The following is an 18,518-nucleotide window of genomic DNA, read 5'->3' as shown; positions in this document are numbered from 1 at the left end:
TGAGGCATTGCCCCCATTTTCTCCCGATTTATGATCCTAAGAGTCTTCCTGATCCTTCTCCCAGTTCTGGCTCCCCATTTGCACCAATCCAGCCATGTCTTGTGAACATTGATGATGGACTCAATCAATCCTAGGTGGCCTGAGGAATACCTCAGGCTGCTACCACCAGCTGGCAATGGCACTCCCCAAACCACAAGGCACCCTCTGGTCACATGAAGGGTCATCAGTTATCCCAGGCTCTCAGGATATTAGTGCTTTGAGGTCATATAGCCCACCCCCCTTACTTCACGGATTAGACTGAGGTCTGAAGTGTGGAAGTCACTTGCTCCAGGTCCCACATCAGGTCAGTGACTTAGGGTTGGTTCTAGGATTGACAAGATGGTTACTGAGAACCTTACAAGTTTAGAAACTAAGGAAGAACAGTGTTAAGAAGGGCTTGTTTGTGTTCAGATACCACATCACTGGTGCAACTAAGAATAGAACCCAGGACTCAGCCAAGACCCCTGGAGCTGATGGGTCTTTCTTACCTGCTGAAGGATGGTTAAATGTCACTTCCACCACAGGTAGAGCTGCACACAGGGCCCCAGACTGGCCAGTCCATAGTACAGGCATGTGGAGACGGGGACCAAAGCATTCAGCATCCTGACAAAGAAGGCTATAGGGTGGCGTGGGGAGATAAAGCGAAATAGTGGAGCTGGGCCTAGTGGTTTGTTTTTTATTTCTCCCATCTTCCAATTGTCTAAGCTGCAGGGAGCATTTCTGCATACCTTACAGAAAAAGTCCTTGGGAAGGTCCTATCATGAGGAGGTCTGGCACGAGCTGTTTGAGGTCATCATGGTGGGTTGGGGCTGACAGGATGCCAAACGAGAGTGCTTATAACTCCCTCTGTACTGTCAAGGCAGATAGCTCTGAGAATCTCCCACAGTCCCCTGCCCAAGGGTGGTAGGAAGCTCTGAAGAAAAACAGAGATAAAATGGGAGCAGAGGCCTGGTCTCATGGCCACAAAGAAGGGGAACCTTAGCACCAAACTGTTGTTTACAGGGATACACACCTCCCAAGCTCAGGACTCAGCCAGCAGACAGGGACCTGCCTCAGAAGGGCCTGGGGCAAGGCTGCCTGCAGCTGTGTCACTTACCTTGACCATGTGACACATATCTGACGCCAGCCCACTGTGTGAAGAACATGGCAGACATGCAGAAAGGTGATGTGCTCTGGCTTCTTTCGTAATATGAAGAAGACCTGGAGAGGCAGAAAAGATGGTGTCGATTCTCTACTCTTCTCCTGGGGCCTCAACTGCCAAATACAGGGTGATTCTGCCTGTTTTGCTGAAGGGGAGACTAAAACTTGAGGGAAATAACACTTGTTAAACACCTATGTAGCATCTACTGTGTGCCAGCTACTTTGCATGTTTAAATTATTATATAAATATTCACAATAGTATGTGGTTTATATTTACCTCCATTTTACAGATGGGAAAACTGAGGCACAGAGAGGTTAAGTAACTTGCCCAAGGTTATTTGAACACGGTCTGGCTTCAGAGACTGGGCTCCTTCCAATATCCTTCCCAGGGCAATGGGAAGAGAATCAGGTATTGAACACCCAGCCCAAGTCCCATAAGACAAATTCCCAAATGTTCTCTGCTCAGACTTCATTTTGGCAAGTTTTTGATTAGAAAGAGCCCCCTCCCTTTCATCACTTCCTCCAAATTATGACCTCGCCCCATCCCACTCAATCCTACAAACTGTCTGGATTCACAAGTAGTGTTTTTTTCTCCTCATTAACACTTAAGAATGGCTCTTGCTGCATGATGATCCTTGCCACATAATACTAGGTTTTTAAATTTGTTTATCTTTCCATTTTCATTTAGCCTAGAACCTTGTTGCTAATGGGGGAAAGTGCTTACTTTTATGCAGGTGCATGACAGTGGGGGCCCATGAGAGCGTTTGGTGGTGGGAGGTGTTACATCAAGGAGGATCTTTCCTCTGCTAGGTAATGGGACCAAGGTTTTGCTCTGAGATCAGCCTCAGATGTGGCCACCTGGACAAACCCTGAGGACATCAACAAGGATGCTTGAGGGAAGCGTCCAAACAGAGCACCTTAAAACCCAACCCAGACCCGGCCAACAGAGATAACTCTGTTATCTCTGCCATATAAGTGTGTAAGAGCCAAAGGGACCTTGGTGCTTTCAGTATCAAACAATTTAATGGCCTTTGAAAAGCACCATCAACACATGTTCGCCATCTGCTGGGAATCAAGGGGAAGTTCAGTCAGACCACTGTCCTGCTGGTGGTGCAGCTGGCCCCAACAAGGCTGGCTTCAGCTCCAGTCCCCACTGTTCCTAGGTGCCCCCTGCTCCCACAGTGCTTACCTGTTTGCAGGAAGATGCCTGTGAGCACAGGGAAATGGGGAGAAGCTACTGAGAGTGTTAACAGAAGGACTCTCCAAAGGTGCTGTAGCCTGTAGCCATGTAATCTTAATGAGCATGCAGATTTCCAGGTCGTCTTGTCTGTTGAAACACAGATTCTTAATCAGTGTGCCTGGAGTGGGACATGAGATTCTGCATTTTCAACAGGTTCCCAGGTGATGCTGCTGCTGCTGGTCTGGGGACCACACTTTGAGTAGCAAGACTTCAGCCCATCACTCAGTATCTCTCAATTCAGCATCTAAATCACTATCTGGTGACTTGTCAAGACTCAGTTAGATTTTTTTCTACAAAGAAGTTTTTTTGTTCTGCTACATTTGAACAGAGAACAGCTAAAAACAATGAAATACCTACCACTTAGCTACCACTCAGTGTGTGCCAGGCTCAAGGTTAAACACTTTCATACATATCCACTTCAATCTTCTTACAATTGTTGCCTTTTATAAAGTAGGTATTATTGATCCCATTTTATAGATTAAAAAAATTGTGGCCCATAAAAGGTAAGTAAGCCACCCATTGTAACACAGCAAGTGATTGGCAGAGCTGAGATTCAAACTGAGGTCTTCCAAAGCTGCATGGAACTAATGGATTCACTGCCTCCCATCATAAGTGACACCACCCTGATCAAGCTCCAGTTTTTACAAAGTGCATCCTATCAACACTCTTTCCAGGCCTAATGCTGCCATGTCTTGCCATCCCCTTATCTTGGTAACAATTTACAGACTGGCAGAAGTAGCTGTAGTTATCCAGAAGTGAGGTGGCTATGAACAGGGAGGAAGAAGAGAAAAGGAAAGCTTGCTCTACCATGGTGAGACCCACCTGGCTCAGGGCCTGTGAGGCTAAAACCTCCTCCAGTCAAGTTCTGGACACCATCGTCCCTCTCCAACCCTCAGTGATACTCAGTGAGTGATTGCTAATCAGATCACCTCCATGGAGTGGCTAGAGCAGAGGCTGGGATGTGCATACGTCTTGCTGGTCTCTCATTTTTTTTTTTAATGTGCACAACTATGGGCCACACAGCCACACTGAGCACTTACTATGTGTGAGACCCTAATCCAGGTGCTGGAATGTTGGAGGGACACGAATCTTTATACACATCAACCCTGCCCCCAAGGAGCTCAAAGGCTCACTGAGATGTAGGAAACCTTGTAAGGTTGGGGCTGGAAGAAGAGTAGGAACCACGAGGTGTTCCAGAAGTCGGTAGAGAACTGGAGAATGAGGAGGGCCTGAGCATGCCAAGGAGAAGTGCAGGGTGCCTGGACCTCTCCTAACTGCCCTGAGGCCAGAAAGGGATCAGTGAGAATGCAGTGGAGGCTTCCACTGGGGGAGGAGCAGCCACAGAAGCAGAGAGAGAACAGAATTGGTTAATGAGGGGACTTAAAGGCTATTTTAAGGAGCTTGAACTTTATCATTTAGTATTCATTTGAAAATGACAGGTTGAATGGTACTATGCACTTCTCCATGCTAGCCACTGTTCTGAGCACTGAGACAAATCCTTACCTTGTGGGAGTTCACATTTGGGTCATATAGGCCAAGGGAGCTACCAAGGGCTTCTGAGCAAGAAGTGGATGTGGACATGGCAGATTTTCAAAGGATTATGGTGGAAGCAGAGAAATTTGTTGCCACAATTAAATGACAAGCTCTCTGGGGTATGTCTTGTGTTTCACAAAGTATCTGTATCTTCCGCAAGGTACCAGACATTATGCTGGGCCTGACTTTTAAAAGAGAAGTGAGCAGTAGCCAAAGTATGGAAAAAGCCCAAATGTCCATCAACTGATGAATGGATAAAGAAGATGTGGTATATACATACAATGGAATACTACTTGGCGATGAAAAAGAATGAAATCTTGCCATTTGCGGCAATGTGGATGGAACTAGAATGTATTATACTAAGTGAAATAAGTCAGTCATAGAAAGACAAATATATGATTTCACTTGTATGTGGAATTTGAGAAACACAACAGATGAACAAAGGGGAAGGGAAGGAAAAATCAGATGACAAAAGAGAAGGAGGCAAACAATAAGGTACTCTTAAATACAGAGAACAAACTGGGGGGGTGCTAGTGGGGAGGTGAGTGGGGTAATGGGCTAAATGGGTGATGGACATTAAGGAGGGCACTTGTTGGGATGAGCACTGAGTGTTGTATGTAAGTGATGAATCACTGGGGTCTACTTCTAAAACAAAAACTGCACTGTATGTTAACTAACGTTAATTTAAATTACAAAAATAAAAATAAAAATGGGGAGGAGTGACCCTTCCTTTGAAGCACTTGCCCTTCAGAGTGAGACCAACAAATCGTTTAACAGGCCCTTAGGGTAGGAGAGGGGAGACTGATTTGTAGAGTTGGCCAGTTCCTATGGTGTAAATGCTCCCACCATGGCTGGTTTTGAGCTACCAGGAAGTCACTGAACGTAGAGCTAGGGAGACATACACATGAGCAGTGCTGCCCAGCTGGTAGACCTGCCCCTGGTCCACCATGGAGATTAGAGGTGGAAACCCAAAGAAGGAAACAAATGACCTGGACTTGGAGAGCCAAGGAAGGCTTCAGGAGAAGCCTGAGTCTACAGAATATGTAGGAATTTGTGAGGGTCAGGTAACAGCCAAGAGACCCATTTGGGGTGTCAGGAAGAGCTTTCTAGAGAAAGTGGTCGTCATCACTGGCATTTTACTGCGATTATTACAGTGAGGCACTGTAATAATCTCCCCATCCCTAGCACATACTTCCTGTTGTGAATTGTAATCACCCATTTCCACAAATGACTCTCCACCTAGAGCGGAAACTGCAGGGGTGAGGGGTGCCTTCTCCAGCAGCGGCTCTGCAGGTTCTTGCACAGCCAGGCACCCAATTCATGCCCAGTGCACACATGCTGACCAATGATTTGCTGACAGCAAGGTGTCTGGAAGGGACCCTGCGTTTGGAGCTTGGAACACTAGGCAGAGAATAACAGAGCCTAGGCAGAAACAGGAGGCAGTGGGGGGTTCTTTTAGGTGTGCATGGGGGGTAATACATTCTATCTTGCTTGCTGCTGACATCTATTTTTCCATTTAAAGAAAAGGTAAATGGGAGTTGGTGATGGGATTTGTGTCTCTATAGGGAAGGCAGGGTCACCAAAGATGGAACAGAACCCCAGCTCCTATATGTGTCCCCTCCAAAGCTTTTCAGCTTTATGCATAGGAAGATCATGGTCTTTGGGCACCCCAGAAAGGAGAAGACCCTAGAACTCTGCAGGGCCCCACCGGGCTTACCTCATAGAATATGTACCCTGAGAAGGCCACCAGGCCTGGGCTATAGGCGGCGAGGGATCCTGCAAACCTCAGACACTCCCATCCAGACATGAAGCAAGGACTTGCCACCACCAAAAGATAGAAGACAGAAAGAAGAATGACAGGGAGTGGCAAGTGTACGAGGAGCCAGGAATCCATCCTTGGGTCTAGAAAAGCAAAGGGTCAGGGAGACAGCTGAACTGGCCACCATGCCCACTTCCCTGAGCACTCCCTTCAGCCAGTTCCCAAGGTCTTGGTCATTACTATGTCTTGTCCCTTAAGATGTCTGACATCAGGATGGGCTGAATAAACAAGCAAAAGTTCCCATTAAATGACACCATCTCCTACCTCCATTTTCAAAGGCCCAGATGTATTTATTCCAGAGTTTCTTCAAGGTACTGGCCATTGCGAGCACCTGTAAGTGAAAGCAGGGTTTGTTTCTTGTCCAAATCACCCCTCCCCCCATTCACTATCTCCGTCCCTTATCGCATGGCCAGCTGAGGTTCTACAAGTTTCCTCAGCAGTCCCCACATGACCACTGAGTTTGGGCCTCCCCTGTCCCTGCCTTTGGGCGTTGTATGACTACCAACCATGCACTTTTAGAGAGACTCCATTGGTCATACTTCCCTCCAATCCTCACACTCTTTGCTGCTCTACCAGTTCTCTCCAGCTTCTGCAGTGCCCCCCGTCCCCCAGATTTCAGTCCTGAGGGAAAAGGGTGTGGATATTGTGTACTGAACAAGGGGAGGACCAGAGAAAGCTCTGCTGTTTCCTCTTTTCTGCTCTATGCTTCCTGCTCTTTCTGAGGGTTCCTGGCTTTACCTGCCCTTCACTGAGCTCAGCCACACCCAGTCCCTCCAGGGCTTAACTTACTCCTGTGGCGTCTGGGCTCCTCTGGTCAGTGATTGATGCTGCTTTGGCTGCTCATGGTGTTGAGGTTGGTGGTGGGTCTAAGTGACAGGTCCTCAGGGCTCCAGGGTGTAGGGTGTGACCGACGGGCAGCCCCACCTTCAGAAGCTCTCTACTTCTGTGCTCTGTGGATGACCCCAGCCCCAGCCCTTACACACACACTCACACTCATACACTTGCTGAGAACTGGAAACTGAGGCTGACGTCCATGCCATGGCTGGGTACCCTGACATTGTCATAGCCTCAGGGAGAAAGAGAGCAAGAGGCAGCCCAGTTAGGAGGAGGGAACTAAGAGGGCAAAGGACAGAGGTTGTGGCTTGGAGAGGGTGGGTCAAAGCTTACAGATAGATGGACAGTGCCCACATGGATGCAGACTGTCAGCCCACTGTTCCCCTTACCATCCCCACGACCTGTGCCCTGAACTCTTTATATTTAGCACAGGCAATCCTCTCGGGGAAGAAGGTGTGCATGGGGACATTGTACCTCTGCCAGCATTGGCCATCCCTTCTCAGCTCAAGTTCAAGTTTTCTTCCTCCCTCTGTCCCTTTTTCCCACATGGGTAAGGATTAAGTGTATACCTTTCTTAGCCTGCTCTCCACTCACCAGTAGGCTGAAGGAGCACCAGGGAATGGGGATTATCTCAACCTGTGCCTGCAAGAAGCAATTAGGTACATCCTTTCCTCCCTTGATAAGATATGGGGAAAGAACCAAATTTAGAAGCCAGATCACTGAACAAGGGGCCAGCAGCCCATACCCCAAGGCCCACCACAGAATGATCCGAGGGAAGCTCTAGAACTAGGCTTTTTAGAACATATAGCCTCAGTTTCTCCTCCAGCAAGATAATACACAGTGGTCTTGCAAAGGCTTGTGAAAAATCAGGTCTATGTAAACCCTGGATTATCCATGCTCAGAGCCTAGAGGATTAAGGGACTTGAAGAACTAGAGAAAGTAATGGATAATCCCCACCAGAAGGATTTGGTTTAGAGATGTGGCTGGCCACACATGCTCAGCTGTATTCATGTACATTCGCAGGAGCTGCTGCAGACCCTCACACTGCCCCTGCCCTTCCCTCTGCTTGGGGATGTTTCCTAGCTGGGTCCTAGACAGAGGACAAGTCCTTCTTGGTCATGTGTCACATGGCATTTCCTATAGAATCAAGTCAAAATGTGCATCCATCAGGTCTCCTCACCCTCCCTGACACACCCACACCCGTTTTCACTTCTCTGATGCGGCCATGCTTTCTCCTCCACCTCCATCTTCCCTCTTTATGGCAGGTACCTTCTCTGCCACAGACGTCCCTATCCACCCACCCCTTGCCCACAACAGGCACTGTCTCTACCATGGAGGTTAGCTTGTGAGTTTGGTGGTTCAGAGTAAATGGTAAGTCCCCTGTGGGAAATAATCCCCTACTGCATGGGAACCCTAGAGGTGATGTCAGGAAGGTGGAAACATGAGGCCAAGAAGGTGGAAACAGCTATTGTGGAGGCTGTTGTCATGTGAAGGTTGTGGCCATCACTCTGCTGTAGCTCTCACCTTGTATCTTCATAATATCAACCCCTTACACATGAATCTCCTTATAATCTTTGGGGGAGACCCCTGGAAAATCTCCTACATAGGGCCTGAGATGTCCTGACACCACCTAGGAAGCAGATGGCATCAAGAGAACAGAACTGTAGATTTTAGGCAAGACACGCTATAGTCTAGTGCCTTTTTTGAGCTCAGCACAAATCTGCTGTGAGGAAGGAGTCCTCTCTCTATCCTTTTTCCCCCTCTCTCTGGGAGGAGCTTGCACAAGATTTTATTGGAGTAGAAGGGTACCACTGCTTTTTACAAAACATTGAAAATGGCCACTATAGATCATGGGGATTTTACCCCCAGCTCCAGCTGGATAATTTGGGCTGCAATACTTTGTTGCTTGTGCTGACAGGAGTGCTGGCATCCTCCCACCCACCCCCACCTCCTGTGAGGGGTGCCCCCAGAAGCAGTCATGGAATCTTTTCTTTCTCTACTTCAAGGATAGTATCAAGGCACCACACTCTGACCCTACACACCATCCATATCAGGACCCCCAATGACACCTTCTCACGATCCAAAGCAGGAAGCTCTGTGACTCACAGGGCCAAATTTCAGCCACAAAAGAGAGATTCCCAGGTGCTGATCTTACCTCTAACTTTATTATATTCTGTTTTATTATATTATATGCTCCTCTCACATAATTTAGCTTATCTGTTTCATTAATGCTGTTGTAAGTTGCCACAACCTTTTTAGAGGAGAATGCAGGAGGCGATCAGAATAAATGACTAGGCATGCAACCAGGTTTTGAGCATCTATTACACACTGCTGTGGGTTTGGTGGCCAGAGTTACACCAGCACTCCTCCACCACATAGCCTCCACTACCCGGTTTACCAAGGTGAGAGGCTGGTTCTGCTAACTTCACAAAAGCCCCAAAAAGGCATGCAATACACTCCTAGCTGAGCTACATTTCTCCATCACAACTTGGATAAACTAGTTCCAAACCTGAGGGCCTCGCTCCTAAACAGAATATTCCTGAAGACAAGAGAAGGGGAAATGTGTGTGTGTGTGTGTGTGTGTGTGTGTGTTTGTGCACACACGTACTCCTGTGCCCACACAGGTGTATTGAACATCATGTGAGCCAAGTAACTTTATTTCTGTGTATATTTGCCTTGACCAGCAACCATGGGGTTGCCCCAACCATACCCATGTCTCTCTCCCTTTCTTTCTACTGCTCTCTTCTCTTGCAAAGCAGCCAGCATGAGCAGTCCAGGAAGGCTGGAGAGTGCAGTCCTGGGAACAGGGGCAGGGAAAGGAGTGGAAGCCCCAAACCACAGGCAGACTGGGGAGGAGGGAAGAAAGGTATATTGTGGGCATCACCTGAGGAGGTGGTTTAGGATGCCCATGTCCACCAGCCAGCTGAGCATCTCCCTGGACCTCAGGGAATCTGACATGTCACCACAGTCCTTCAGTGCATCTCTTCCCCACATGCTGACAAGAAGCAGCCCCAGGCTTTGCAGGTCAAAATTGACAGAGTTGTGCTCTGGCCTGGTTTCTCACTTTTCTCCTAGGTGTTTCCAACTCTGATATTTGTGGGGTGGGGGTCCAGGCAGCAGGCTGCACCCATGGCTTCTGGCAGCCTCCACTCCGCAGTCAAGCTTGAGCTGAGAATGCCCATTGTAGGAACCGCTCACAGGTGCCTTGGCAGGGAATTCCTGCCAGCCTCACAGATGCAGTAATGGGTCCTCGTACAATTTGGGCTAGTACTGACAAGGATAACTAAATCATCATTTCATTAACAACAGGGTTTGGCAGAAAATTGTGCACAAGGCAATTATCAGTCATGAGCATTCCGGGAAGGAGTGTGGTAGGCTTATTTTCAACAGAGCTTCCAGGAGACATATGAGACAAGGTAGAAACCATCACTGGGTGTTCCCCTCCCTCAGAATGAGCTGCTTTTGTAAGCCTGTGGCTTTATGGCTTTATGGTCAGAGCTGGAGAGAGTGAGAGTTCAGGTTTTCTCCTTGAACATAGATTTCTTGGGTGACCTTGGCCTTTCTCCCCTCTCTTGTAGAACAATCTCCAAATTCCATCATGCCCATTTCTGCCTCACTGCAAATCAGATCTTCATGGTCCACCCACCACAGACATCATCCTAAACCACTGATTTTGTCATGTTAACAGCCTCCTCAGGAATCGGAAAAAGTTATTCACTGTCTATCAGTTTCAAGTTCAGTTCAGTTCATTTTTAGTAATAAAATCCTCCCTGAGCACATCGACTGATGAGCAGATAAGTAAAATGTGGTAGGCATGTCCACATGACAGAATATTATTCAGCCATAAAAATGAAGTATTCATTCAGTCTATAACATGGGCGAACCCTGAAAACATTCACTGAATGAAAGAAGCCAGTCACAAAAGCCTGCATTTTGTATGATTCCATTTATATGAAATGTCCGAAATAGGCCATTTCTCTGCAGAGACAGAAAGTAGATTAGTGGCTGCCAGTGGCTGGGTTGAGGGTAACCACTGGTGGGTATGAAGTTGCTTTCAGGGTGATAAAATGTTCTGGAATTCGATAGTGATGGTGGTCATGTAACTCTGAATATACTAAAAACTGCCAAATTGTGCATTATTAAAAGGGTGAATTTTACAGCATTTGAATTCAAAAATAAATTTAAAAATCTCCCCTGAACCCAAGGCATGGGGTCAGCTAGGTCAAGCGCTGGCTTGTAGGGTCAGGGACAGTGTGCAGTGGCACAGTCCCTGGGACAAACAAACAGACACCATGATGTTTACATGTCATGTTCCCTTCAGAGGATTCTTTGGGAGACCCCATTCACAAAGTTGGTGCCTGGTGTGGCTTAGGATTACAAAGAAAGCATGCATTATTTCTAACGTTTCTCTTATTGGGTAGATAGAAAATTAGCTCAAAATTCTGAAATCCCCTTCTCCCCCAACCTATTCTAATTTGCAGAGCAAGTTTTTGGGGTATCCTAAGGTGTTGTGATGTGGAACAACAAACTTCTTCTTTGACCATCTCCAGGGAGCTATTTGTTTATTTACTACCAGAACTCATCCCCTTATCTTCAAATCCTGCCCTCCTACCTAATTAATCACTCGTCCAGAATTAAGATTTTCTTAAGCATAGATTCCTATGTTCAACTTTGTCAATTTTACAAAGGCATATAAATGTTATTTGACTGTTTCTGAAACTACTACTATGGTTATGCTTTCAGAGAATGTCGGATGAAAGAATGAAGGGACCATAGGAGGACATTAGGAATTTTTGCTTTGAGCTATACAAGGAAGAGACATTTATAAGGAATAAAGCCTACCTTGTGACTCTTGTGAACAGGATAATGTGTGACTGTAGGTGTCATTTTATCTTCTTTTTTTTCAAGTTTATTTATTTATTTCGAGATGGAAAGAGAGCGAGCAAGGAGCGACAGAGAAAAGGAGATAGAGAGAATCCCTGACTTGGGGCTTGAACCCACAAACCATAAGATCATGACCTGAGCTGAAATCCAAATACTTATCTGATTGGGCCACCCAGACCTCCTTGTACAGGTAATTTTAGATCTCTTTGCTAAATAATTGGTCATGTCTCTTCACAGTCCCTCCCTGGGTGCCTTTCTAATTCTGCTTTCTCCACCTGGAAAAAGGGGGAAACACGCACTGGCCTAGAATTCTTGCAGGATATTATTCCCTTATTCCATAACTGACTTTACACTACTGAGAAATAGCTTTGATTGTTATTTTCTTCTTCCCCCTCTTTATTTTATTTATTCCTGTTTCATTTTAGTTGGACATAGTAAATTGGAGAGGGAGGGATAATAAACCCAATAAACCCAATTTTAGTATTTATGAGCCTTTTTTAAGACCAAGCTGGGGAAGGAAGGAGTTCAACCTCATGGAACAGAGTTGAAGACTGTCTGTGGATCCAGGGTCCCTGAAGTGTAGAAGGAACAAGGGCAGTGGTTAGGAGGGAAGTCAGGCTGGACAAACGGGACCCTGGGTTCTGGCCCCAGCTTTGCCTCTCAACTACCCAATGGTCTTGAGATCACTTTTTTGGGTCTTAGTGTCCTTTCCTGTGAAGTGAAGTGTCTAGAGCAGGTGATCTGGTTGGCATCAGGTCATTTCACTAAAGTAACATTGTCTACTCCATCCCTACCAAACAAGAAGCCAGCTTTTCAGACTCACTGACAATGGTAAGACAAAGCATTTGCTGCCAGTGACTGTGTTCCAGTGCACTGTCTATGGTTACTTCTGAGATGTGTTAGCTAAACCTGGGTAGGTGAGATCTCTCATCTTCACTGAGTTCCCCTCTTTGAAAAAATCCAGTCCCAGCTGCTTTGGTGTGTTGCCATGACATAGATATGCTGACACATAGAGGGCAGGTGGATGAGGCATGGGTACCGAGACAGGTCGATGTGGCTCGGGGTGCCCAGGGCCAGGTCAGATTGTCGGGGAGAAATCTGAAGACACATGTCCACAAGGGTCTGTGTCAAGGATGCATGGAAGAGTGATGTCTCGGGATCCTTGTGAGCAGGGGCTGTGTCTGTATCTTCTTGCTATGGCTAATGCTAGGGCTGGACTGTGATGAGAAGTTCTGCCCCTTGGTACTGCTGCTGGAGGACAGCCCGGAGCATCCACTCAGAAAAGTTCTGGCACTACCTCATCACATGTGGTATAAACACCCCCACTGTGCTAGAGATTCAGCTTTTGCACAGAGAGCCTAAAGAAACACTCACATATATGCTGAGGTTGTCCCCAGAGGTGATCTTTGTAGGGTGGGAGCTGACACACTCCAGGAGTCCCCCACTGGGCAGGAGAGAGGAGGGCACTGGGTGAGTGCACACCAAAAAACAGCCAACTAGAAAAATATGGAGCCACACAGATGGACCTAAAAACCATGGTACTAAGGGAAAACATAAAAAGCAAAAATAGATTTATAATACAGTCCTGGCTGTGTAAATTAAACATAACATATATGCCAACAAAAGAGAAATACACAGCTTGGAAGAATGTGTACAAATGAAAGGATACACATTAGGTGCCTTAGAATGAAAAGCATACATACATACATACATACATACATACATACAAAAATAAGTAAAACAAGACAAGGGCGGGTTAATGACCTGAGGAGTATGATTAACCCACACCTCTACACCAGAGATAAAAACAGGAAAAAAAAAACCACTAAGACTTGACAGCTGGAAATTATTTTTTGGAGCTTGTGTCTAGAGCCTGGTGACCTTAAAATTTGATGTGTTTGCTGTCACAGAACCTTAGTGCCATTTATGTCCTAGTCCTCCAATGCCACCATTCTCTCCCTGGTGACAAACAGGAAAGGAGAAATGAATAAGGAAGTTTATGGAGTTCTCAGTGTGCAGACAACCTCTTTTCTGAGGTGGCTCCACTCAGAGAAATGAAGGAGTGACTCCTCCAGGCTCATCTTTTTATTTCCTGACACACCAGGTTGCGGAAACTTTGAACTTCCCAATTAATAGTCATTCCTGGGAAAGACAGCAGCAACAAAATGCACCTTGATTCCCAAAACTACTGAAGACACAGCCCCACTGCTTTAGGAAGGGCTCCTCACATCATCATTGAGACTGTTATGTGAGTGGCACCCAATGGACATGACACTCGGTACTCATGTCCTGTGTGGCTCCTTCCCATGCTGCCCTTGAGCGTGGCCTTGGGACTTCCTCTGGTCAGTGCAATGCAATCAGAGTTTTGATAAGGACTTGTGCCTTGGGGCTCAGCCTCTTGTAAAGCTCTAGTAGCCCTGAGCTGCCACAGAAGAGGGCCAGGTACCCGCTGGAGGCATGATGAAGAGACAGATGCCTGATCAGGTCCTCTCTTTCCCCCTGCTGGTCCAGCTGACCCAGCAGAAGTGCCACACATGCATGTGAAAAAGCCACTTTGGACCTCCCAGCCCTAGCAGCAGTCATGTTAAGTGGAAAGTCTGCCTAGTTGAGCCCAATCAACCCACAGAAATCACAAGAAGTAATGACACACTGTTGTGTTAAGCCACTTAGTTTTGGTGTGGTTTGTTACACAGCAGCGGGTAACTGAAATACTGGCACACAGTGAAACTGATAAAATTGTATCAAATTAATTTTCATGAATTTATTTCCTTTTTTTAAATTATAAAGCAAATATATTAATTATTTACTCCTTCCAAATGCCAGGTGAAAGGCACTCCAGCATTCATAGCCACAGGGCAGGTGGCTGTCACAGTGCCCCCCCACCCATAACCAGAGAGCTGAAGGGACTGTATGCTCTCATCCAGCACTGGCTCATTAGCTCCTAGCATATTGCTGGAAGGTAACAGGCCAAGCTGGGGGGTTAAATGAGGAGTCCAAGGTCACACAGCTAGTAAGTGGAGGCACCAAGATTCAGATACATCCCGACTAACTCTGTTCGATGGTCTTTCTATTATATTGTGTCATTTAATTGCTGGTACCATTTTTTTAAAGGAACAGAAATGAGAAATCCTGGCATGAATCAGGTGCCTGGCTGCTGATTTCTTGACTCTGAGGCAAGGGGAGGGCTGAGAAGCACCTCCACCCATGCCCAGAAACAGCATACTCACTAGAATGAAAACTATGAGCATGTAGACTTGCCTGTCTTGATCGCTGTTAACATCCCTACCTAGAACCACCCTCCTCCCCACCCATAGTAGATACTCTGTAGATATTTGTTGAAGCAATGAACAAAGGAATGGGTGTGTGGTCCCCCGGAGATTCAGCAGTACCAGGCAGCACAAGTCCAGACTAGCCCAACATGTGCGGGTCATACAGATTTGGGGTTCCACACACCCATACAGTACCTCAGCCGTGGTGCTGCTCATGCCTTTCCCTTTATCACCACTAGAAGGCAGGTGCGTTCCTGGCTTCAGCCAGTCAGTTCTGCAGGCTCCAAAGGCAACTTTGGCTTCCCCAAAGAACAGAATACTAAATGGATCTGCCAAGATACATCTAACTCAGAGATCACTGCAGATGTACCAAGTAGACAAAGACATATATCGCAAGTCTTGTGGCCTCACTCTAGGTGAGGGGTGAAACTCAGCCCAGCCTCCCTTCTGCTGCCTCTGCAGTGTGGATCCTCAAACTAAGGACTCTGAGTCCCCTCTGTGTTCTCATCCCAGGCATTTTCACCTTGGAGTCACCTTCCTGCACCCCACTCTCCAGAGTGAAGGCAAATATTTCCAGCTGGAAAATTGCTGATAAGCAGAAGCAGGTCTGAGGAGTTGAGGAAGGAGGAAGATCTTAATGTGTGTCCATGGGTGTGTTTGGGGTAAAGGCTGATCAGGGCCAGGTTGTCCTGGGTGCTTGTTAACAGCCCTCATCTGAACTGATCCTCAAGTCACTTTGGAGAGGTGGGTATTATTATGCAGATGAAGAGACTGAGGGTCAGAGTGGTTAGTTTGCTCTAAGTCACATGGCTGGCATATGACTGAGCTGGAACTCAAACACAGGGTGATCTGGCTTCAAAGTTTCTGCTGTTCCCCCCAACAAGACCACCAATCATGAGGTGACCAGGACTTTGGAGAAGGCAGTATAGAGAATACAGTGGAAATCCAGGGCAGATAAACACATGTAAAGAGCTTCACCAACTATCAAACATTCCTCACCTCACTTAGCCCTCACAAGTCTACAAAAGTTGCATGGCTTAATCTCCATTGCTGTGGTGAGGAGGAAGGCAGGGTGAGGTGAAGCATCTGCCCAGCACTGACCACGCATGGGCGTTCTGCCTCAGGGGCAGTCTGGGCAGAGTCGGCAGCTAGCGGATTTCATTACTTGAGGCTGAGAAATGAGGGAATGCACCTCCATCCATCTCCTGATTCCTGGCAGTGGGGACTGGGGGCTTCTGGTAGCCTCTATTTGCTCATCTATAAAGTGGGTGGCAGTGACCTGCACTCCCCTTCAGCCAGCTCTCTGTGAGGCAAACTAGTCTGCTCTGCCTGGACCTCAAGTGGAAAGGCTGAAGATGGAAAGAAATCAAGAGTGCAAACTTACAAATTATGTTGACTCTGCTCCTCCTTTTCAAAGGTTTTATAAGGACTAACACAAGTTTCTAAAAAAAAATTTTTTTAATGTTTATTATATTTTTGAGAAAGAGCGAGAGACAGCATGAGAGGGGGAGGAGCAGAGAGAGAGACAGAGACAGAGACAGAGAATCCTAAACAGGCTCCAGGCTCCAGGCTCCGATCCATCAGCATAGAGCCTGATGTGGGGCTTGAAATCACGAATCGCAAGATCACAACCTGAGCCGAAGTCAGCACTCAACTGACTGAGCCATCCAGGCGTCCCACTAACACAAGTTTCTATGGGACAAATCCTAGGTCTTTTTCTTTTGTCTTTTCTCCTCAATGCTTCACCCATTTTGATTCAAGGGAACAGGAGCTAACTGGGCTGGGGAGAATCCCACAACAGGCACCACAAGGGTAGGGGATAGGGGGCAGCAAAAGCTTCTGGGCATCCAAGGGACAAAGCACTGTCAGCAGACTCCAGGTCCTAACAAGGCTTGTGTCAAGTACAGGTCCTACACTCGATAGTTCCCGCCCTTTCTCACTGCCTGTAATGCTAGCAGCCAGGCTTGTGTTCCCAGGAGACACAGTGAGGCTGGGGCTCACACTGGGCCCGGCCCAGTCACAGCACCGCTGGGTCCTCCCACCCACTGAGTGACAGCACCTCTCTCCCCGAGAAGACAGCACCCCAGGTTCCTTACCTGCAGTGTCGGCTCAGAACCTGGCTCAAGCAAACATAACTGCATCTCCTTCTCCTGCCGCAATTGTAGGAAACATTTTGCAGGCGTATGCTCCTTTTCCCCAGCTGTGAGCGGGGCACAGCACTCTTCTCCTTAACTAACTGGGGCAGAGAAGGGAGAGGAGGCAGCAGCTATGTGTTTGGTCGTACATCGTTATTGTCATCGGAAGGGCAGGAGCACATGGGGAACCTACCTCCTGCCCGCATATCATTCCAGAGATAAACCGGGGCCTGCTGCTGTGCACAAATGCATTTTAAGAATGGGGAAGCACCTAGCACATAGCAGGTGCTCCGTGAATGTTGGCTGGAGGTATGTGGCTCATTTTTTACAAAGCAGTTGTCGGAAATGCGGACCGGACTTGCTCCGGAATGTAGCAATGCTGGGATCTTCCTCCTCTTGCCTCTTCAAGGGGAGCCAGAGGTCTCTCTGACCCTGGTAGAGGCGGAGACAGCCTCCCCTGCTGATGGGAAGAGAGGGAGAATGCACAGGCAGCCTTAGCTGCGGCCCTCTCTGCCTGTGGGAGTCCCTACACCAGGGTAGCAGCTCGCCCCACCTCTGCCCTCAGACACCGTGGTCACTGAATGGCTCTGTGTCTTCCCTCTGGGTAGCGGGGCAAGGTGACCCTTTCAAGTCTCTTTCAGTCTGTGAATTCTGTAGCCAGTTGGAGAGCACAGTAGTCTCCTAGAGGGGCTGCCAGGGAGAGGAAAGAGGAGCCTAGGGACAGGTAAAAGCAGCTCAGCCTCCTGAGCACCCCCAGGACACCCCCAGTCCTAAAACAGTGCAGAGGGCTAAGGGGTACAGGCCTAATGGCTTGAGCGTCCTCACCAGAGAGGTGAAGGGTGCGTGCAGGGCAGAGCCTCCAGACAGAGCACATGCCAGTGGTGCCCTTGCCCTTGCGCTGGGCCTCCAGGTGGTGGAGTGCAAGCTGCTGCAGGGGTGTCGGTGCCAATACTGCCACCTGGGGGCCAGGATCCAGGGAAGAGCATGTTTTCCTGGGCCACCTGAGTTGCATAGAGCTGGGGGCAGCATACCAGCCCCACGCAATCCTCACCCCCCATTCAGAGACACAAGGACCTGCATGTAAACCAGCCAACCTCATAGTCGAACTGGCTCGGCCTCAGCCACAGACGTCGTGACCATCACTCACAGACCAGGGCAACCAATTAGCCTGGGACCCAAGCAGACCTCATCTATGGGACGGGAAACTCCTGTGTGCAGATCTGCTCTAGTAACTTGCTGGTACTTGGCACGGGTGTGCAATCTGTCCACCGAGGAGCTCACCTACCACAGCCAATTTGGAAGTTTGAGACTCACTGGAATGAGATAAACACCTTTTGAGGGAGGCCAAGGGAAGAATGACAGGCTATTTTAGTTATTAAAAACAAAGGAATTCTCATCCGCAGGGGTTTCTTGGACTAGCCGTTCATGGTAAGCACCACCCAGGGCTCATTCTCTCTTCTCTCTGTCTCAATGTGTGGACTCATAATTCTAGAATGGGCTGGATGAGACCTCAGCTAAGTCCCTCATATCCAATACATGCCCACAGAGGGTAGGGGTCATGCCCAAGGTCACACAGCCACTCACGGTCAAGGGGATACCGGGACCCAGTCCTGTTGAATCCAGAC

This window comes from Panthera uncia, chromosome B4 (assembly GCF_023721935.1).
Source record: "Panthera uncia isolate 11264 chromosome B4, Puncia_PCG_1.0, whole genome shotgun sequence".
NCBI classification, from domain to species: Eukaryota; Metazoa; Chordata; class Mammalia; order Carnivora; family Felidae; genus Panthera; species Panthera uncia.
Note: the sequence above shows the minus strand (reverse complement) of the source record.